The sequence below is a fragment of the Lissotriton vulgaris genome, chromosome 4_1 (assembly GCF_964263255.1).
Source record: "Lissotriton vulgaris chromosome 4_1, aLisVul1.2, whole genome shotgun sequence".
In the NCBI taxonomy this organism is placed as follows: domain Eukaryota; kingdom Metazoa; phylum Chordata; class Amphibia; order Caudata; family Salamandridae; genus Lissotriton; species Lissotriton vulgaris.
In genome coordinates, this window is record NC_141691.1 from 1110530316 (window position 1) to 1110553579 (window position 23264).

The window sequence follows — 23264 nt, forward strand, 5'->3', positions numbered from 1 at the left end:
CTTTCCCTTCGGAACCACGGTTCCCTTTACCAGGCTGTTCTGAACCTCATCCTCCTCCTGTTCTATTTCCCCCGTCTCGACATTATAGGGACACTCGCGTCTCCAATGTCCCACCTCGTTACACTGATGGCACCTCGTTGTCTTTTTCAGCGTCGCGATATCTACCCTAGGTCTCGGTTTTTCTTCCTCATCTCTGCTTTGATTATTCTGTTTCTTCCCTAGGGTTCCTGTTCCCTGTTGCCGCTGTCCACCCTTTCCAGCTGACTGCATCTGCACCAACATCAGCTTCTCCTTAAGTTTCTTTGCTTTCGAATCTATTTCATCGCTACAGTACCTCGCATACCTCAGGATCTCATCTAAAGGTTTGTTTTGCCAACAAATCAAATGCTGTTGAATCATTAAGCTTATGTCTGATCTCAATCCCAGGACGAACTTCGACACAAACTGTCCTATGTCTTTAGGATCCATCACATCCAATCCACTGTACTGTTTGAATGCTTTCAGCAATCTCTCATAGAACTCGTGAACGGTCTCTTTAGGTTCCTGAGTTGTTCGATCTATCTTAACCCAGTCTATGTCCTGCAACGGCACCTTCTCTTTTAACCATGCAATTACCCTCTCGTACTTTTCCATGACTCTCTCTGATGGACCATTCGTCCGGGCATCCCTATCTGGTTCACAAATGGGCCATTCGACACTAAGCTTACATGCCGTCCACAAATCTCCAGGTACTACAATGTCAAACAGGGTGTTCAAGTCGACCCACAGCACCTTAGAGATCTTCACGAACCTCTCTACTTGTTTGTACCACTCGACGGGGTTCTCCCTTAACTTTGGGAAAGAATTGGTAAATGCCGCTAGATCCCCCCTACTCCAGGGCACATGCACGTAGTTTCCGTTCGCGATTTCTCGCAAAGGGAAAGCTTCCATTCGCATTAGCCCTCCTTCCGGGGACCCCGCAAGTGTACTCCTTCTGACAGATCCCCTCTTGGACCATCTTTCCTCCCATTTATCCAAATTCCTCCACAATCTGATACTCAAGATCAGTTCCTTTATGTGTACTTTCAGTCCAATCGTCCTACGCTCATCTAGATCCTGATCCGTGCAGTTTAACCTATGGTTGCCCTGTAAAGCTTTAGTTCGTGATAAGTCTATCATATACCTGTCTGCCAACTCAGATATTTTTTCATGAACTGCCCTCGCTTTCCGAGTAACATCCTTAGATATAAACAGTATTTCCTCCTGTTCATACAGATCGATCCTTTCCATTGGCAATGTGCCGTCTATTATTTCATCCAAATCTGACTTCAAACTGGTTACATCGAGCCGTTTTGCTTTTATCTCAGCTCTCAGTACCTCACTCCTAGGTGGTTCGTTTACATCCCTCTCACCCCCACTACGAGTCCTACGTCTGGGCACAGGTGAGTTATGAGGAGTCCTCCTTGCTTCTCTTTGTTCCCACCTCTCTAGGTCCCAAGCTTTTCCATCTTCCCTAGGGGTATGGTGGAACAATGTTCTATTCCCCATTATTGCATTCTGTCTTTTTAGCTCGGCCTCTCTAGATGCGAGATAGGATCCTCCGTTCGGTTCTAAATCACTGCTATTCCCTTGCTGTCTGGTGTCACTCAATAAACGGAAAGGTCCTTCACGGCCCTCCATGTTCCCGCGATCCCGTCCGTGATCACCGGATGCATGGCGAGACCCTTCGCGACTCTCCATACCCTCGTGACTCCAATGTCGCACATTTTCGTCCGGGGCATGGTGAGTGCACCTGAAACTATTTCGGTACTCCTGTGTCTTTCGTTCTCCCTCACTAAAGATGGGGCGAGGCATCCCCCCACATCCTGTACTCTTGTCTTCACACAATTGTCTATTGCCACCGATGGTATGGCAAGTATCTCCTTTGCTTCCTTGACTCCCTCCCTCCCACTCCGGGCTGCTTTCGTCAGCTCCGCAGTGAGAGAGGATCCTGTTATCTTGATCTCTCCATTCTGTTTCTGTTTCTATTCTTTTATTCTGAGTTTCTACGGCAGCATCCCATTCTTTCAAGTACTCTCTTAACTCCTTAAAGGATTTTGGTTTCGGTCCCCTCAGATCCATCTGTCCTCTCTGACCCCCCTGTTCTATCCAGGGATCCGTATCTGGACCCAATGGGGTACTCCGATTCCTTGGTCCTAGCAACTGCCTTTGGGAATTGATCGTATTATTCCTACTTTCCATCTCTGCCCTTTCCCTGTCCCACCGTGCCTGTTCCTCCTGTTGGGCTCCCTCCGGGTTGTAGATTGACACTATAGGACCTATGGTAACAGGTACTTGTAGAGCATCTGGCAGTTGATACGACCTTGCGCACTCCGTTTCTGGCACCTTCTGGCACCTTCTGGACCACGAATCTTCCTACTACTTTCTGTACGGGACTAGATTGAGATACTTCCTCACCTTTCTTGGGATCCCACTCTGTTACTGGGAGCGGTTTATATTCCCCCCACCTAGCCCCGTCCCCTTGCTGTAGTTCGGGACTTTCGGCTTCTCTATTGTACTGTCCATTAATAGCCTCTCTATCAGACCATCATCCGACTCGCTGTCCTCGTCTTCTTCTAGAGGCTTTTTTCCTCCCGTAGCCTCTAGCATTGGGTACAGTTTGTCTGCTTCTATTTTTTGCACCCTCCACTTTTTAGCTTCATCATCCCATTTAGCATCCTGCACTGCTTTTACCGATCGTCTCACTCTTTCTTGGCGTCTATTCAAGCTCTTGTCGTGTGCCGCCCTGAACCATGCACTGAGGGCTTCGAACTGTGTTGGCCTCGGTAGAGGTCTCGTTGCTAGCATTACCGCTTTCAGTTGATTCAATACTTCTAACCTAAACGTCCCGTATCTCGGAAACGTCAGTTCCTCATTTCCTTCTGTTAGCTTACTCCACTCGGATATCCATAGTATTGAGTGTAACCCTACATTCGCAGCCATATAATAAGCTGGTGTGCCTTCTGGTGGGGCTTCTTCCCCTGCATACGAGCTTCCTCTATCTGTCTTCAAGATCGCCCTTAAACGCTTAAAACACTTCATTTTCAAAAATCTACGACTTTCCCTATTTCTCTTCCTTATTTACTTCCCGATGACAAACCACCAATCCCTGCCCGGCTCTCGCTGACCAGCCTATCCCAGCGCGACTCTACGCTAACCAGCCAATCCCAGCGCGGCTCTACGCTGACGTCATTCGTCCCCTCTGCAGCAGTTCCCCTCCTTTCTCAGCTCGTCTCGCGGTCTTGCATGCGTTTCATTCATACACCGAAAAATGACTACTTCCGACCAAGCGATCACTTTTCTTGACTGTACGTCCACAGTCTAACTGTAATTGTCACCTCAACTGACGAGACGTCTTTCCTCTCACGTTCAGACGCTCGCTTTATCTGATAGGTTACTTACACACAGTAAACGTCCGACCAGCGTCCGTTACTCATACACTCACTCAGACATTCCCCCTATCACGGTCCTGCGGGCGATCAATGGTACCTCATGACCCCCTTTACAACGGTAGACAATTACTCTGGGTGTTCGATACACCCGAACCACTTAAGCCCTTCTCTGGACTTGAGATTTTATCCGGTTGCGCGCGCTCACAACCTTCCCACAATCACACTACAGGCATTCAACTCCGCTTGACATTACAACACAGGTACAACACAAAACACCGCAATCTGGCAACGCATGACCCTTATACTCACTCTCGACCGACTCTGCTGCTTTTCTCTCTCGCACCGTCAGCACCTTTTTCGGCAGGGATTCTTCTTCTGGTCGTCGATGACTAAGGACCTTGGGGTAATCTAGACCTGACCTAGGTTGCCTTCCTCAAGAAGCCAACCATCTTTCTCTGCTACCAACTGCGGGGAATGAGATTTTGATATCTTTTCTGATTATCTAGATACCTATCTCATTCATCCAATTTTGGATCGATTATTGACTGTCATTGAGTAAAAGGCAAACCCACATAAGTTAAATCAACCCCATAGACTGACGCAACTCTGAAAAACCACTTACGACTGGTAAAGTTTAAAAAGTTTAATATAAAACTAAAGTCAATTGTAAATACAATCCTCTCAAGATAAGATTCAACAAGTATACAGGAACTAAAAGGAACATAAATTCCCTAAAAAATCTCAGTCTACAAAAGAAAACGATTAAAACCAATTCTAGAATTAGCAAATTGAATAGCATAGACACAAAATGAATATGATGCGTCATTTACAGAAAGTGAATAGACAAGTTAAATCTGTCCCTACTCTATGCTAGATGACATCCCTACTAGCAAGTCCTTTACCTAAAAAGGTGTCAGCAGTTTGACTTCCAAAGAAGTTCAAACTCTCTCAATCTCTGATGGAAACCTATGTCGAGAAGCAGTACCCTTTCTGCCTACCCATCCGCTCTCTAAGGGTCCTCGGCCTACTGCTCTCCTTCTGCTCTGACTCTTTCTTCTGTTGCGTTCTCAGGCCATCTGCTCTCTGACTTCTTCTCCCCGGGGTGCTGTCCCTAAATACAAAATCACAGTATGGGTGGAACGCCCACTTGAGACGCCCACCACGTACACATTTCACGTAGTCCCGCTTCTGGGTTTTTCCATAGCTTCATCTCTTCGCGTCGTCTGTTAAGTTGACCTTGCTTCTTAGGCGCCATCTTCGTCATCGTGCTGGTAACCTCATGACATTCCAGTTGACACTTTCAGAGCAAAGTCTATCACCTCAACAGAGCTCTATTCATTACAGATGTGATTGTAACCTCTTTTGGTCCTGTGAACAGTCACTTCTAAACAAGACCCCAAATTCCAAGCGTCCCTTATCTCACTTAAGCCATAAACTTCGTCCAGCATTGTCACTTTAATTTAACAAGACCTTTGACTCTTGACTCGCACGTACAGATCAAAGCTATCCCCCTCTTCCTGAGAGGCCACTAAATTATATGCAGTGGACTACACTCTTGCGAACCCTTGGTCGTTAGGTTAAAATCACATATGATCACACTATTCTAAAATTCCTACAAACTCTTCTACACAGTATGACCTTTAACACACATATATAATCGAATTAGTAACTTATTCATTATAATCGAATCCTTGTTACATAAAATACAATGTTATACTCTCGTTCCTACACAGTGCTATATAGTCTGCACATTTCTTCACTTTACATTGCACCACTTTCTCCGTTTAATAATTACATACGTACATGAACTCTGTTTAGCACGTTCTACTGTTCTTAAGCATTTTCACATTTCTATATTAGCCCAACCTATTTATACGGGCCTTTCTAATTCTAATGCACATTCTAGAATAAATACAGATACATTTCTTATTACTAAGTTACATGTGCTAACTTCATGCTATAAGCTTCTAATTTCACGTTACAAGTTCTAAATATGCTACAGTCTTGTAAATATGGTACGGATATATGTTTCATTCAAATTGCGCTCTCTCAAAACTATCACCGGCACGCGACCGTCAAAAGGGAGAGGCGCGCGCTAAGGGCCTCCGAATGACACAACGCAACCCCCATTTCAGGTGTGTTCGGGCCCGGGGGTATTGGAGCAGGCTTGTAAGGCACGCTGCAGGGCAGGGGGGCATCGCCTGGCTCCAGCTCGACCCCTAAAGCAGCCATGGGGGAGCAGATAATTCCCCACCGGACAAGCAGAAAAGTTCCCTTCACTCCTGCCTCCCCACCTGCAAAAGCATCTGGTAAAATGAGGTCCAAGAAAATACTGCAAATTTGCGGGGGAAAAACTGTCCATGTCGACTTTGCTGCAGATAAACCGCCCTGTTATCTAAGTTAATGCCCTCTGCTATCTCAGTAGCAAAGTCCGGCCAACTCGAATGAGGCACTTGTAGTTACACCATTAACAGTTAGCCTAACTTGTTCCTTCATGATTGCAGCTAATGCTCCAGCATCAATAGGTGGCACCACATACTATGTTTTGCCATGTCTAAAAACACTTGGGGCCAGATGTACAAAAAGAAGGAATCACTATTTCCGAATTGCGATTCGGTCATCGCAATTCCTTATATAAGGAAACGTACAACTTGCAATTAGCGATTGCTGCTGGTTTGCAAATCAACCTATTTCATGAGAATTAATGAGGTAGGTCCAGTGCTTGAAATGGAAAAATAGAAGTGCAGGTACTTGCATTTCTCTTGACTAGTGTTGGTACCCGCCGCAGAGTCAGCGATGCGGTGAGCGCAAGGTTAGTGGTTTTATTTATTTATTTTACATTCCCTATCTCATCATTTGTCACTTTCACCCCCCTCCCACCTCCACGGTACTGCGCTTACCTGGAATAGAGTGCATTAGCTTATAGTAGAGTGGTGCAAAGTACAGTGGTCCAGTGGTGAAGAGTGCAGTGGGGCATAGTAGAGTGGGGTAGAGTGCACTGGCATAGAGTAGAGTGGTGCAGAGTAGCAAGGCATAGAGTGAAGTGGCATGAAGTGCAGTGTCATATAGTGGAGTGGTGTACAGTGGATTAGAGTGGCGTAGAGTAGATTGGCATAAAGTGTAGGGGTGTAAAGTGCAGTAGAGTGGCGTAGAGTAGGGTAATGCAGAATAGAGTGCAATGGTTCAGTGTAGAGAGGTGCAGAGCAGAGGGTGTAGAATTCAGTGACAGAGTGCAGTGTTGCAGAGCAGAGTGTCGTGGAGTGCAGTGGTGTAGAGAAGAGTGTCGTTTAGTGCATTAGTGAAGAGTGCAGTAGCGTAGAGTAGTCGAGAGTAAAGTGGCATGGAGTGCAGTGGCATGTTGTGTAAAGCATTGCAGGGTACAGTGTAGTGATGTATAGTACAGTGGTGCAAAGTAGACTGGCGTAGAGTGCAATGATGTAGCGTGTATGGGTTTTGAGTAAACTGGTCTAGAGTGCAATGGGATAGAGTGCAGTGATGTAGCGTCTTGGAACGTAGAGTGCAGTGATATAGAATAGAGTGGTGTAGAATGGGGTAGAGTGAAGTGGATGGGCACAGGGTAGATTGTGTCAGGAAACAGTAACCCGGCGCCTGCATTATCCGAATCAGAACTCATGACGGGGCAATTTTGCTCGTGTAAGGATTCTCGATGTTGGTTGACCCCAGATTGTACTACAAATCCCATGAAGCAATGGGAAGGTTTGTAGGTTTGACACAGCCTATCCTAGATTTTAAAACCAGACGAAGCACGTCGGAGGGCGTGTGTAATTCCGGAAGATACTTAGGGGCATATTACCAAGGGCCATTATCGCCGCATTAGCGGGACTTTTTCCCGCTAATGCGGCGCTAATTTCATCGCCCTATTACCAAGCTCTCGCTAACACCAGTTAGCGACAGCTTGTAGGTGATAGCGGGCATTTAGGGGCCCACTTTGCATGTCAGCGATAATTATCGCTAATGACATGCAAAGTGGGCGTGCCAAGATGTTAGCTACTGAAAACAGTCGCTAACATCGCTATCTCCGATTACCAACTTTTGGAAATATTTGGGCTAAGTGCGAATATCTCCAAAAGCTAATGCCTGCCCTAGCAGTTCTTAGCCATGTTATCCAATGGTAGGTGGATAACATGGCTAAGAGCATTAGCTCGGTAATGCATGAATATCGCTGACTTTTCAGCGATATTTATGCATTTCGGCCGATTTTTATCGCTTAGGAGATAAACCTTGATAATAGCAAGGCTCCTAAGCGATAAAAATAGGCGAAGCACAGCGATAAAATTATTACCGCTAACCAAGCATAGCGATAATTATCGCTTATGCTTGGTAATATGCCCCTTTGTTTCCCTGGAGGTCTACGTTACGGGTTCTCTACCCATGGGATGTTTCGACACTTGGTTTATGGATGACGGCGAGCTGCAGGAGGGGTTCGTTTTCCTTTGTGCCCGCGCCTACCTTTTCTGGGTACGTTCGATAGGATGCAAGGAGTGAGTCAGCTCATCGCTTTCTTTTGGAGGTGAGCTTGCTGTGTTGCCGAGTGGCTACTACCACATTAATTCGTCTTTTCACAGGGCTTCTAGCTGAAAGGTACCTGTTGGTTGCAGTGAATGAACTGCATCCGATTATTGTTATTTCCGATTTTTGAGGGCAATTAACTAATTACTGTGACTGGCATGGAGCAAATCCGAGTTGTGCGGAAATACCTTGGATTACGGAGGTACATTTTCTTTTTATTTTATTTTTTATATTTACAGGACACTCTTGACACTTATAAAGCGTTTTGTGATAACTTGTGCCTCAGCATTGAAAAGAAGAAGTTCTACTTGAGTTTTGTTCACAGAGTCAGTGTCACACCTATGTTAAATCCGAACTTTAATTAACGCCTTCTTGTTGCTACTTCGTTATTTTTGGATTAGAAGGCTTCTGCATATTTTTTGGTTTCCTTATTCATATTTTGGGGGTATGTATGATCAAAGGCTGATTCAATGACTGTGCTTGTTCATAGTAAGATATGTGTGATGACTAATAATATCCTGTGTTCTGAATTTTAAGGATAGAGAACATAGCTTTGGGGAAACAGGCTCTGACTGTATGGAAGTGCAGGACTACCGTAGTTTGGTATGAGGTATGTGAATTGCTCTTATTAGTGAGACTTTTCGAGAGTAGTCTTATTTATATGTGGTTAACCATTATATTCTCTTCTTTCAGGATGTTTCCTTCTTCCTAGCTGTTATCTTCCTATCCCCTCCCTCGCTTGGTCACCCTAATATTCTGTTTATCTATCTGAATTGGGGGTATAAGGAGGTAGACCCAATTGAGCATCCTTCGGATCCTGAGGAGTTCTTACTTCCATCTTTCGCCGGTGGAAGTCTGGACAGAATTACACACCCACGTATTCAACTCCTCCTTATCCGGTCGATTCCAATAAGGCCACCATGAACGATGTCCTACAGGCTTTCAAAACAGTTGAACTAGAGTTAGTCAATTACATGGCGGAAACTGCGGCACTTAAGGATAAGGTAGATACATTACAGAGGAATCCTTCGATGTTGCGACTTCTCAGATTCTGGTTCATGTACCCCCACAGATTCCTTTAGCTTTCCTGGAAAGGTTTCCATGTGATCCACATAGAGTACAGGTGTTTTTAAACCAGATCCTATTACACTTTTCATGCAAACCAGCTGCGCTCCCTAATAAGCATTCCCGCGTAGCTTTTGCCATTCCTTACCTAGCAGGAGAATTGGCCAGCTGGGCAGTTCCGTTGGTAAAGAACAATGATCCGATTTTATCTGATTGGAGTGCCTTTAGGTCTGCATTCGAACGAGTGTTCGATAGGAGGGCTCCCACGTTTACCAAAGACAGGTAATTGTTAGAATTAAGACAAGGCAAAAAGGCTTTTATTACTTATTTGACTTCATTTAATAGTTTGGTTGCAGAGGCAGCCTGGCAGGAAGATCAAAGGATGTCCTTGTATTACCAAGGATTAAGGGACGACATGAAAGACGTCCTGGCTAAAATCGAACCCCAGCCAACTAACTGTGTGGATCTCATAAATTTGACTTTAAGATTAGATCACTGATTAACCGAGAGGGCTAGAGAGAAAAGAAGGGCGAGAAGGCTTGGGGTCAGTATGACAAAGTTTATTGCAAACCTGTAGGGAATATTAGGAGTACTATGGAGCCTATGGAGATAGGATCTGTGAGGGTTCCTCACACAAAGGAAGAAAGAGAGTTACATAGACTTAAAGGTCTCTGCATGTATTTTGCGATATATAAGGTCATTATGTTCGTGAATGCCCCAAGAAACCCAAAAAGTCATCCTCGAAGTATATAACTCAGTACATTGCTGTGTCTATTCTTCCCCCTTGTGACAATCTACCTTCTGTACCAGACCCTTGATCAGAATGGAAGGTTACTTCTTTAGCTTCACATCGCCGGGATGAAGCTGAGTCTCACATATTGGTCCAGGTAGAAGTGCAGGTGGATTTATGACGATACAACGAGGGCCATTTCAGCGCGGTCTGTTAGATTGCGGTTTTCACAACGCAAGTCGTTACATCGACTTGCGCTGGAGGGGCGCTGGACTTAGGAATAGTGTGAATTACTATACCAACGCCAGTCTACATACAGTAGGGAAGGTGTTAGAAACAGTAATTTACACTATTCCTTAGTCAACAGTGCCCTCCAGTGCAAGTCGGTGTAACGACTTGCGTAGTGAAAACCATGATGTAATAGTATAACGTTGCAATGGATGCGTGGTAAACGATGTCTCCCGTTTGGTTTGTTCAGTTATGGGACCTGACTTTAAGGGTTCACTATCCACTGCCAGAACCGTTTAAGGAAAAGCCCTTGGAACCTTGGGGAGAGACAGTTTCTGTACCACTCCAGCGTCTATAAAATTCCCAGTGGCCTCAGAATCAATCATGGCTTCGATTTGCTGTTGCATCACTTCTACCTTGAACGGGAGACATCGTTTACCACGCATCCATTGCAACGTTATACTATTACATCATGGTTTCCAAGGGCTTTTCCTTAAACGGTTCTGGCAGTGGATAGTGAACCCTTAAAGTCAGGTCCCATAACTGAACAAACCAAACCAGTCACCTTAACTATAAAAGATGGATGGAATAGACATGTAGATACCATTGTATTTAATATCATGGAAGCCCCAGAGTACAAACTCATTTTGGGTATGCCTTGGCTTAGACTGCATAACCCTCCCATTGTTCGGAAAAATAAGACGATGCGTTTCAATTTTAAAGACTGCCAGCCGTTGTACAACATTTTGTGATAGCATCAGCAGCCGAAAAAGAAACTGAGTTACCCAAATGTTATGCTGAATACAGAGAAGTATTTAAAGAGTCAAGCAGAGACTTTGCCCCCTCATAAGGGGGTACGATTGCCAAATAGATTTGGTTCCAGGTGCTACCCTACTGTCTTGTAGAGTATATGCTTTATCAAAGTTTGAAACAATACACCTGAAAGAGTATTTAGACCATTACACCTCCATAGGGTTTATAAGACTTTCCCATTCTCCAGCTGCTTCACCACTTTTCTTTATTTCTAAAGTTAACAAAGAGGTGCGTGCCTGCATAGACTTTTGCATGTCAAACAAAAACACTATTAAAAACAGGTACCCTCTTCCTTTGATCTCAGTACTTTGGATCAGGTTAAGGATTCCATAGTGTACACAAAGTTGTATTTGAGGGGTGCGGAAGACAGCGTTTAAAACAAGATATTGGTTATTTGAATACACGGTTATGCCATTTGGCTTGTGCAATGCCCCAGCGGCCTTTCAATACTTTTTGAATGACGTGTTGATGGAATATCTGGATAGGTTTGTTGTTGTATATACAGATGACATTTTGATATACTCAGCGAATGAGGGTGAGCACAAGACACGTGGTGTTGATATTGAAGAAATTAAAACAGCACTATCTATATTGCAAGCTAAGCAAGTGTGAGTTTCACGTGTTGGAAGTGGAGTTCTTGGGGGTCATGTTATGCCCCTCTGGGTTTAGGATGGTAGGAAAAAGGTACAAGCTGTACAAGAATGACCAGAGCCTCACAGTGTGAAAGACGTGCAATGCTTTTTGAGTTTTTCTAACTACTATAGGAGGTTTATTCATCAGTTCTCTCAGGTATTAGAGCACATCACTAGATTGCCAAGAAAAGAGGTCCCTTTCATTTGGTCTGTTGAAGCCACAGAAGCCTTCAGTTTTTTTAAAAAAAGCGTTCACTTCAGCGCCTGTACTGAGTCACTTTAATCCGGAAGCCCCTTTAATAGTGGAGGCCGATGCTTCTGATGTTGGAGCTATACTGTCACAAAGAAACAAAAATACAGGTCAACGAAATCTGATTGCATGTATGTCTAAACAACTAAATTCTGCTGAACTGAACTACACCATTGCAGAGAAGAAACTTCTGAAAATTAAAGGAGATTTCCAAGAATGGAGACAATACTTGTGGGGGGCTCGACACACTGTCACAGTGTACACGGACCATAGGAACTTCCAATTCATGAAAACTGCAAGACAACTGACCCAAAGGCAAATGTGTTTTATGTTGTTTTTTGCCGATTTTGTTGTCACCTAGCGACTGGGCCCGGAGAATAGAAAGGTGGATGCCTTATCTAGACAATCAGCTTGCGATGAACTGCCAGAAAAAAAAATGGAAACAATCATTCAACCCTCCAAGTTACTGTGTGCTGTCACCATAGATACTTTCTTGGATGCAGTAAAAACAGCGAAGCCATCTTCTACGTGGGTTGTGTGGGTTGCTAAGGGTAGGTTGTGTGGGTTGCTAAGGGTGGGTTGTGTGGGTTGCTAAGGGTACTCATCGTAGTATCAAACAACTTATTTAAGAAACCAATTATTCTTGCCCACTAAAGAAACGCAGCTTAAGGCCTTTTGATGGTGTCATGAATCAAAGATGACAGGACATCCTGGGTACACCAAGACATTGGAACTCATTCAGCGTTATTTTTAGCGGGAATCCAGGGGGGGCAGATGTACGAAAATGGATCAAGAACTATGGTGTGTGTGCTAGAGCTAAGAGCAGTACTTCCAAACCATCCAGACAATTGATTTCTTTGCCTATCACGGATCAGCCATGGAGGAGCATGAGTTTTGATTTCATTACCGGCTTACCAAAGAATCAGGGTCATACAGCCATTATAGTGGTAATCGACTGTCTTACAAAAATGAGACATTCTATTCCATGGAATACCTTACCCACGGCAGGGCAAACAGCACAGCTATTGTTGAACAACTTGGTTCGATTACACAGATTACCAGAAGTGAATTTTTCAGATAGGGGTCCTCAATTCACGGCACGATTTTAGTAAACTTGGAGCAAAACGTTACAAATCTCTTCAGCCCAATCCACGAGCTTCCATCCACAAACTGATGGGCAAACAGAGAGGCTCAATCAAACCCTCAAGAAATATTGACGATGTTATGGTGAAAATGCCGAAGTCTCATGGGTGTCTTTGTTGTGGATGGTTGAACTAGCCTACAACAATGCGGTGCATAGTGCTATAGGAGTGTCTCCATCATTTGCTACCTATGAGTTCCATACAAGAATTCTTCATGTCCCTCTCCCAGTAATACAAGTAACAGTTCCATCGGTGAGAGCACATGTTCAAAACATGAAGAAAGTTCACAAAAAGATACAAGTACACATAAAGCACGTCAAAGCACAATACAAGAAGTGGGTGGATAAGCATCTTAAGGTGGGACCTATGTTTTGGATTGGTGATAAGGTGTGGTTATCCACAAAGAACATACGCTTTAAGTTATGTAGTGTTTTCCACCCTAAGTACATTGGCCCTTACACATTAATCAAACAAATAAACCCTGTGATGTACAAGTTGAGACTGCCTGTCCGTATGAGAATACATCCTTCCTTTCACTGTAGGCTGTTGAGACCCGCAGGAACATCCAAGTGTAAAGCGGTTCCACCCATAATGAAGGACGGTCATGCAGAATATGAGGTACAAAGCCTCAAGGACTCGTAAAGGTCTCCTGTGTTAATTTGTGTCTTAGAAGGGCTACATCTCTGAGGATGATTCATGGGACCCATGCACTAATGTCCATGCTCCGAAATTGGTACGGGCCGTTCACTTATGACACCCGACTAAACCAGGCTCTAGGAGGAGCCTGGGAGGGGGTTGTACTGTCAGGGAACAGTAAGTAACCCAGCACCTGCATTATCTGAGTGAGGACGCATGACAGGGCAATTTTGCTCGCTTAAGGACTCTCATTGTTGGTTGACCCCCGATTGTACTACAAATCCCATGAAGCAATGGGAAGGTTTGGGGGTGCTAGAGGGCGCACTGCGGGATGGCTGCCTGCTAAAACAGCTCCGCCAGTCAGGCACATTAATCGGCAATAACAGTGGTTCTGCGGATGCAGGATTGAAAGATCCTGGCGGCAATGGGCATCGGAAGAGGAGGTGATTATAATGTGCGGACCTAGAGACCAATGTGGTGCAGAGGAGGTTGTGAAATCTTGCCTGTGGACGGCTGGGCCGGAGGGTATGATGTCGCGAAACATGGCGGCGGCCTGGGAACTAATCTGCGGATGAGCATCGGGAGCTGTACTGCAGCATCGGAAATTGCGGTCAATTGACAAGTGTGCTGCGGTCATTCCCTGGACGCCGTAGTAAGCAGGAGGGAGATATTACACAGTAAGGCAGCAGCAAAAACATTTTGTGTGAGCCCTGGCGGTGCGGCGCAGCAGGCCTATGTAAAATGGCAGCGCTCTGAACTACAACTGCACCGGACTAAATACAGTGCAGTGAGTGAGAAGTTGGTGACGACAGCATCACCTTGGCAAAACAAGCAGAATTCTATATCTGAGCCTCACACTGGGCAGGAGCGAGGTGCTACTATGTGAGATGACGGTGGCAGCATTGCAAGTGAACTCTGGAGATGTGGCACGAAAGATCAGCGCAAAATGACGGAGCCCTGACATATAGTTACACTTCAATATTTGTGGAGTTACCAACAAAAGTGAGTGAAGGCTGAGGCAGGACAGCAAGCAACCACTCCGGGCAAAAGAAAGCGGCGGTTGTTCTGTGTACAGATCGGCGCACTAACAATATCGCCAGCCACGATAAAGTGAAACACCAAGTACAAAATGGCGGCCATCAGAAAAGCACATTAATAGCTGCGGTTTACCGTTCCTGTATGTGAATCCACAGCACGGCGCAGCGATAAGCGATCAAAACTGTTGCCCTGCACAAATATTCGGACTGTCCACCTACTGGGCAGGGGGGAGGCCAGCCCTGCGTTACATTTGCCGACACGGGAGGCGGTGATAAAGTGGGCCATGTGCCGCCTGCAGGACCAGGGTTCCGATCCCTGCCGCTCTGGAATGACACTGTTCTGGCGCCATGTTACGGCCCATGGAAGTGAATGCCATCGTATAGATCGGCTCATGCAGACCACACAAAGATTGTATAGATGCCGAGAAGTGGCCTGCCATTTATTAGATACACGATGTGGGTCATAATGTGATCATGTGGTAGCCTGTTGACGAGCGATATATGCAAACTGCGGCTGGAGTTTTGGAAGTGCCTTGCGTCATGAATCTGTGGGCTGGCCTGGACACCAACTGCCTATGAATGAATATGTTGCTCTCGTTGCTAATTGACCACCAGTTGAGCTGAAGTGTTGTAACCCCTGGAGGTGGGCTAATCTAGAGATAGAGAACGCACCTATGTAAGAGACTACGACATCTAGAGCTACTTTTGGATTGTGGTGCACTAAGACGTCCCTTATCGTATTCTGTAGTGCTGACTACCAACGCCATTGGTAAACCGAATAGACAGCAATCCAAACTCTCATTTGAATCGAAGAGACAAACGAAGAGTTCAACTGCACACTCCGACACTGAACTTGAAACTGAATCCACAACTGGTAATGCAATGGAAAATGTCCTTCAGGCGATTCACAAAAGTCTGCAAGATATCAACGGGAAACTGGATACCCTCACTTAGCAAGTAGACAACATGTCAGTGAAACTAGACAAGCAAGGGGAGCGCCTGGATGAAGCTGAGAACCGTATTGCGTCAGTGGAGGATGAAGCCCATGTTACGACCAGTAAATGTACAGGAATGGAGAAACTGTTGGAGGTTATAAAAAATAAAGCTGAAGACTTAGTAGCGAGATCTTGTCGTAATAATACACAGATTGTGGGTATTCCAGAATCCACCAACACAGGATGGATGGAAACATATGTGGAGGAGATGCTTCTTTCAGTATTTGGTGCAGAACATTTTTCAGCAGTCCTCAGAGTGGAACGTGCACACAGATCGTTGGCCCCACATCTACCTCCGGGCACACCTCTGTGACCCATAGTTACTCAAATCCTTAACTACCGGGATAGGGCAAGTGTACTGAGGATGGCTCGAGAAAAGCAACAGTTGACATATCAAGGTAAAAAGTTGGAATTTTACCCAGATTTCACAATGGCTGTACAATTGTCTCGTAAGGACTTCGCTCCGGCCAAGAAGAAATTGCGTGATTTAGGTATAGAGTATGCAATGCTCTACCCTGCTCTCTTCAAGGTGACATGGGAAGGTCGCTCCACGGTTCTCCAAACACCAAAAGCTGCTCAGGACTTCGTCAAGAAAATTGTCAATAAGCGCAAAGAGCAGAAAAGAGATGAGCGAAACCAAGACTCTGAGTCGGATTTAACGGTAAAGAAGTTGCTGAAAAATAAAAACCTATTTTCTTCTTGAGTGTCTGCACTGTGCAAACTTCACACGACCACAACCAGATGGATCGAGCATCATGTAACTAACTACCATTATCGTTTAGCAGAGACTGGAGATGATGGCCACTCGGTGGTAATGTATAAAGTACCCTTAAACCATTGGATGCTGGTGGGTTGAACATTACGAACTTGACGGGAAACGTTGAGACATTTCATTGCTTTTAAAGTACTTGAGAAGTGGATCGACCATAAGATGTATCAAAACAAACTGTGAAGTCAATAGATTTTACTGACCAGTAGTATGATACTATTTGGAAAGTGGGATGTATACATACTTGTAATCGGATTATGGGAGCCCTGTATAGTTAGTTGGGAGTGTGAACTATGGCATTTCTCATATGTGCTATGGGCTGCTCAGTTTTAATGGACCACTTTGCAATTGTGAATAGTAGGGTAATGATGCTTTGAGAAGTCTAATAATTTACTGTGCATAATGTTTGACCTGTTGCCAGGAGTACTCCTCTGAGATAGATAATGTTTCATCTGCATTAATGATGTAGTCCCTACCACATCCATTATGTTGGATGGAGTTGTGTGCACCTAGTGGACCCCCACACAGGTTTCCCCATGAAGTTGATAATGATAATTACGCACTTATATAGCACACGACTACCCGGAGGCATCTCGGCGCTTGTACGAATACCACCGAGGAACCCTTCCTGGCCTTTCCCTGTGAAGAGCCCACTCCTGGGCACCCCCAAGGTGCAGTCAGGCATCCTCAGCGTTGTTGGGGCCATTGTAGAGATTAAGCAAGCTATTGCCCAGAGGTGCAGAGTGGGGCTCATGATCAGAATAGGCACCGAGGTGAGAATTATCAGGTCCGAGGAAATTGAGCCCAAGACCCGGCAAGGCGGGAATTGAACCCTGGTCCCGGCCAGACTACTGCATCAGGGTCTGCCGCTCTAACCATTTGTTCTGTTGTATTTTTACTTCAGGGTCTGTCTTTGGCATAATTGGGATGCTGAAGTGGGTGGTGGGTGGGTGGGAGGGAGATGGAAACTGTTATGCAGACTATGGTACTTGAGATGCATTGCAGAAATCCAGAATGATTCTGTGATATATACTGTTGCCAATACTTTTCCACACAACATGTTCAACCTCAGGGTAGTGCAAACTACGACATTTACAATGTACCACAAAATGTCTCTCTATCTAACTTAATGGCTACTAACGAGTCGCGGCCAACACATCTGAACCTTTTCACTTGGAAAGTCAGAGGACTTAACAAACCCAAGAAAATTAGGCAAATATGTGCATACTTTGACAGGCTTCATATCGATATTGCCCTTTTACAAGAAACGCATATTGTTCCACACTCTGATAGTCACATTGGACGTAAATGGGCAGAGACAACCCATAACTTGATGTACTCTTCATATTCCAGAGGGGTTACTATCTTAATAAAAAAGGGAACACAATTCACTGTAGAAGCTACAACTGTTGATGATCCTTGTGCTGGATGAACACATTGACAGATCGGGAGCAACTACGGAACCACATCAAAAGGCATTATGTCAGAGATGCATCTTAACGACTTATGAAGAATCAAAAATCCGGGACGTATGGAGGCCACACACACATCAGCAGCGCACAACAGCTGGTCACGTATAGATTACTGGGTAGGGACCGACGACACAGTACTATGGACGAGGGCTATAAAACACTTACCCAGGACATTATCTGATCATAACCCAATACTGCTATCTGTTAATATACCTCACCACACACCACCTCCATATAGTTGGCGATTTAATGCAAAGGCACTGTTAGACTCTGTATACATGGACACCATTAGGACGGCTATCACAGACTACTTTCTGTTAAACGAACCCACCACTGAAGAACCTAGCTTGCTGTGGGAGGCTTTTAAAGCTACGATAAGAGGAGTCTGCATAAGTACAAATGCAGGAATTTTGAAAGATATCCGTAGGCAGCTTAGTATACGTGAGGATAAGCTGAAAATATTAGAGCGAGAATACGAAATTAAACAAAATGCTAAAGTTTTGGGGGACATTAGGGTTGTAATGTCAAAATACCAGTCGTATGGGGAAGACAAACTTAAATATATAGCAAAGCGCACCATTGCAAGCTCATTCAGTGAAGGGGGTATACCTGGTAAAATGCTGGCTTCTAAAATTTGTGAAGGACGCGCTCCACAGAGGGTCCTAACTATCAGAGGTAACACTGGAAATACGCATAATGATGCGCAGGGGATACGGCAGGAATTCATGAAAACGTATGGTACGCTGTACAAATCGCAGCCCACTGCCTCACCCACCAAAGTTATGGAGTACTTAGCAGACGTCACAATAGCATGGCTAACGGATGCGCAAAGAGAGTAATTGTCACTACCAATTACTGTTGAGGAGGTAACAGAGATCATCAAATCGCTTCCCATTGGTAAAGATCCGGGCCCGGATGGGTTCACATGGGAATTTTATAAATCATTTGTAGACCAATTAGCTCCCCGTCTAGTAGCAATGTATGGTGACGCATATGATAAGATGTTGTTACCTCCCAGCTTGAGGGAAGCTGTGCTAATTGCCCTCCTCAAGCCAAATAAAAACCCAGTATGTTGTGATTCATATCTGCCACTATCACTAATTAATGTAGACACCAAAATATTAGCTAAACTGCTAGCAACCAGATTACAGCCCTTCATGCCCAAATTGACACTACCTGAGCAGTCGGGGTTCATCCCTACAAGAGCAACAACGCAAAACACAAGAACACTTTTCGAGTTGTCACATTATTTAATCCCAAACACCAGGGCGGTTGGGGTTATGTTGGATGCTGTCAAAGAATTTGATTCTATAGAATGGCCATATCTAACAGCAGTATTGCAGAGAATGGGTTTTCCCCCTATATTTCTGTAATGGGTGCAAATATTGTATACCAAACCAACAGCGCGTATACGAGTCAACAACTACATTTCTGATAACGTGTCAATAGAAAGGGGGACAAGGCAATGGTGCCCGCTGTCCCCATTGCTATTTGCAATAGCACTTGAACCGTTGGCTTGCAAAATTAGACAGGGACATCATTATTCTGCTCTCCAATTTCCACAGCGACCATTACATATCTCGTGCGGGACCCGGAACAGCTTTTAGCCCCTTTGTTACGGGAATATATTATATTTGGGAGGGAATCTGGACTCCAGATCAACTGGGCAAAATCCCTGATTATACCACTAACTGACACTACACAACCTCACACTACGGAATTCCCTTTAGAGTGGCAAATGGATCCCGTAAAATACCTCAGCGTTTGGTACCACCGTGACCCCGAAGTTGTAATCCGCACAAATTATGGTAGGGCAATAAGTGTGATGGAAGACAAAATAGGACGCTGGATTCAGTTGCCCTTATCGTTAGCTGACTTACTAGCTATTGTTAAAATGGTCATATTGCCAACATTTTTATATCTTTTTAATAACATACCCTTCACACCTCCAACTGTAGTATTCTGCAGACTGACATAATTAGTGACTCGTCTAATCTGGGCGGATAAGCAGAACCGCATAGAACTGCGAGCTTTGACATAACCCTACTCCAAGGGGGCTTTTAAAGTGCCAGACTTCCTGCTTTATTATTTATGTGCGCAAGTGCAATGTGTGCATTATTGGTACCATCAGATCCCCTATCTCACACACGTGGGCCAAAGAGGAAGGAGATTCATTTCCAGTCCCATTAACAGCAATAGTAACTCATCCCAGACCACCTTTACACAATAAAAACGTTAATACTATTGATACGACGAATGCTGCCTGGCACAAGATGGGTAGCCTGTCGCATAAATTGCCATTATATGCCCCTGCCCTCACGTTGCATCATCACCCAGAATTATCGGTTACACGGGAAGAGGTGGGCATGGGACTGTTGAAACAGGTGGGCTTAGATACTATGGGGGACCTATGCAATAACACCACATTTAAAATGCCACAAGACCTTACTTATATTAGCAATCAAACTCTATTGTTTTGATTTACATACCATAGGCTTCAAGGTGCAATTAAGAAATTGTATCCCACCTATCCAGCGGAGCCCCCACAGCTGACGGCGTTGCAAAATATACTTCCTACTCCCAGTATCAAACATTTGATGTCTAGGCTATACACTACACTACAGGAGAATATTGTGGATACGACACATAGAGCACATGCAAAGTGGAATGATGTGCTAGATGTCCCGCTCACAAAGGAAGGGTGGTCGGTAGCATGTTCTCTTACAGAAATGCTGATGCCTAATGGAAATCAGAGACTCTTGCACCTCAAATACCTTCATCAAACGTATTACACTCCAGCCAGACTCTATAGGTATGGTCAACGCACAGATGCGAAATGTAAAAGTTGTGGTACTGAACCAGCAGATTTCCTGCATCTTGCGTGGATTTGTGCAGCAGTACAGGATTATTGGGAGAAGGTTACTCAGATACTGAATGACGTGGTGGGTACTGATATTATTTGCTCTAGTCGCACATGTTTATTAGGGCTACTCCGAAATGTGGTTGCTGCTAAGCGTAAATTCTGTATGGTCGCTTTACTTCTTGCCAAGCAAAGGATTTCAATGTGTTGGGATAGTAGAGAAAACCCTAAAGTCAAACAGTGGCTTCAATATATGGCATATTGTCAGGATGTGTTGAAAACCTACGAAGAAGAACTGCCTGCTGGATCCAAGCCAAGAGACTATTGGAAATATTTGGTTGAATATCTGCGCACAAACTAGGTTGATTAACTGTGTATGGTAATTGTTTCTCCTTTTGTGGTAAAGTTCACATGAGGTAACATCACACAACTATGGTAACTGGATGAAGGATGTTGTAGTACAATGGTCTGTATTTTGTTCATATGTTTGGAGATGCTATGTATTTGAAAATGCTAATAAAAATAATGTTTAAACAAAGCAATGGGAAGGTTTGTAGTTCTGACACAGCCTATCCTAGGCTTTAAAACCAGACGAAGCACGTCAGTGGGCGTGCGGAATTCCAGAAGATACTTTGTTTCCCTGGAGGTCTACGTTACGGGGTCTCTACCCGTGGAATGTTTCTTCACTTGGTTTATGGATGACAACGTGCTGAGGGAGGTCTTTGTTTTCCTTTGTGCCTGCACCTTCCTTTTCTGGGTTCAATAGGAGGCATGGAGTGAGTAAGCTCATCGCATTCTTTTGGAGGTGAGCTTGCTGTGTCGCAGAGTGGCGACTGCCACATTAAGACATCTTTTCACAGGACCTCTGTCTGAAAAGTCCCTGTTGGTTGCAGTGAATAAACTGCATCCAATTATTGGTTTTTCCGATGTTTGAGGTCAAACAAACTAATTACTGTGACTGGCATGGAGCAAATCCGAGTTGTGAGGAAATAACTGGAGTGATTCTGGTCTCTGTACCTTTCCTCCCCCCACCCACAGCATGCTTACCCAACTTCCCATGCACAAAACAATCCCCCCATACCCACAGCAACATTAGAAAAATACCATTTCTAGGTTCCATAAGACAAACAAAAATAAGCCGATCGCTAATGGGTGGTTCACACACGTGGGCGGATGTAACCTGTTTCTCACTCTATTCCGCTCCCATAGTGCCATATGGCACTTACGCCTGTCGTCAAGACATTATTGAAATTATCTGCCTAACAATACCATGCCCTCTCTAATATATAGTAGTGGCAGCTACCAAGAATAAAATTCTAATTGACCTAATCCACTTAGCATCTTTAGCGACTACCATGACTGTTATCAGGGCGCGTCATCTTCTATGTCACTATCTGTCAGAGTTTGTGGGACAAACAGAATAGACGAATCACTACAGATATATACAGTTCCTGTCATGCAAACAAAAAGTTTTATCTGGAAAGAAGAGTATTCCAATTTCAGTCTTGCTCCTCAAGGCAGCCTCCGGTCGCTCCCTCTCAATCTGGAGATTCTGCAGTGCATGCTCTGTCCTTGGACCATTCCTTTTGTGCTTTCTGTACCTGTTTTGGGTCCGTGAATATCCGGGAGTGGCCCTGTGTGTTCACCGCAGATGCGTCTGGGTACAGCATAGCATAGTCCAAGTTCTGTTCACGCATCTGCCTCTTCACAGGTATGAATAGTCTGCAAGCTTCTTGTACTCGGATCGTGAAATCAGGGTACAAGGAAATAGTCGAGCCATCGTAGTGTAGTGTTTGCTTCTCCCTTGGTGCTTATAACGCTGCGTCTCTGTCTCTGTAATCGAGCAGCTTGGTGATGGTCAGCCTCGGGGGTGCTCCTGGCAGGGGTCTCAGTCCCAACGAGCAGTGTGCTTGCTCGACCACAAACATTGAGGAAAACTTTTCCCTACCAAGCAGTCACACTAGAAGGTCTTCGACAAATAGCTCAATTTTCCCCGCATTAGTGGATTCCGGAAGGCCTGAGATATGTATATTGCTACGTCGGGACCTTGCTTCCTGGTCTTCAGCCTTATCCTGTAGAGACGGCAAGAGTTTCCTCATCTGCTTTTGATCGGTATCTAGTTCTGTCTGTGCCTCCTCGACCTCTGTGACTCTGCGCTCCACCATGTCCAACCTCTCTGTGTGCTTATCCAAGCACTCTGTTATTCGGTCCATACGGAGTTCCAAGGAGTCAATCTTACTATAAATTGCGGACAAGCTTTTCTGCAGGCTCTTCTGCATTGCAGGCAAAATAGTTGTGATGTCTCCTTCCTCCAATGACGCCCATCCGCTTATGCGTCCCTGCTCCTAGTTGGAGTTGGTTCCCTTAATCTGTACTTCCTTTGTTCAAAGTTCAATTTCGGCTGCATTTTATCTACTTTACCCAGAGTGCCACACTGGAGATCCCAGTGCAAGAATGTCGCAGCAATAGGCTAGGCAAGTAGCCAAGACTGACAAACTCAACCAACGTGCTGACAATCGCCCAGAGTCACGGCAGCACTGAGTGCATCTAGGCAGCCTACGATACGTTTACAGGGCGCACAGCATAATTTTGAGGGGAGATCCGCAGCCGTAAGCTCTGTAAGCTAGACGGCGTTGCCTGCGGGGGCTTCGGCCTGTAGAATTCCACCGTGGGTATCGCCTTAAGTGTAGCTGAC